The sequence below is a fragment of the Rutidosis leptorrhynchoides genome, chromosome 11, assembly GCF_046630445.1.
Source record: "Rutidosis leptorrhynchoides isolate AG116_Rl617_1_P2 chromosome 11, CSIRO_AGI_Rlap_v1, whole genome shotgun sequence".
In the NCBI taxonomy this organism is placed as follows: Eukaryota; Viridiplantae; Streptophyta; class Magnoliopsida; order Asterales; family Asteraceae; genus Rutidosis; species Rutidosis leptorrhynchoides.
Window position 1 is genome coordinate 385,791,584 of NC_092343.1, and position 1,194 is coordinate 385,792,777.

The window sequence follows — 1,194 nt, forward strand, 5'->3', positions numbered from 1 at the left end:
TAAGAATATCCCCATCATTCCGGGACACCCTTCGGATATGATATAAATTTCGAAGTACTAAAGCATCCGGTACTTTGGATGGGGTTTGTTAGGCCCAATAGATCTATCTTTAGGATTCGCGTCAATTAGGGTGTCTGTTCCCTAATTCTTAGATTACCAGACTTAATAAAAAGGGGCATATTCGATTTCGATAATTCAACCATAGAATGTAGTTTCACGTACTTGTGTCTATTTTGTAAATCATTTATAAAACCTGCATGTATTCTCATCCCAAAAATATTAGATTTTAAAAGTGGGACTATAACTCACTTTCACAGATTTTTACTTCGTCGGGAAGTAAGACTTGGCCACTGTTGATTCACGAACCTATAACAATATATACATATATATTAAAGTATGTTCAAAATATATTTACAACACTTTTAATATATTTTGATGTTTTAAGTTTATTAAGTCAGCTGTCCTCGTTAGTAACCTACAACTAGTTGTCCACAGTTAGATGTACAGAAATAAATCGATAAATATTATCTTGAATCAATCCACGACCCAGTGTATACGTATCTCAGTATTGATCATAACTCAAACTATATATATTTTGGAATCAACCTCAACCCTGTATAGCTAACTCCAACATTCACATATAGAGTGTCTATGGTTGTTCCGAAATATATATAGATGTGTCGACATGATAGGTCGAAACATTGTATACGTGTCTATGGTATCTCAAGATTACATAATATATAATACAAGTTGATTAAGTTATGGTTGGAATAGATTTGTTACCAATTTTCACGTAGCTAAAATGAGAAAAATTATCCAATCTTGTTTTACCCATAACTTCTTCATTTTAAATCCGTTTTGAGTGAATCAAATTGCTATGGTTTCATATTGAACTCTATTTTATGAATCTAAACAAAAAAAGTATAGGTTTCTAGTCGGAAAAATAAGTTACAAGTCGTTTTTGTAAAGGTAGTCATTTCAGTCGAAAGAACGACGTCTAGATGACCATTTTAGAAAACATACTTTCACTTTGAGTTTAACCATAATTTTTGGATATAGTTTCATGTTCATAATAAAAATCATTTTCTCAGAATAACAACTTTTAAATCAAAGTTTATCATAGTTTTTAATTAACTAACCCAAAACAGCCCGCGGTGTTACTACGACGGCGTAAATCCGGTTTTACGGTGTTTT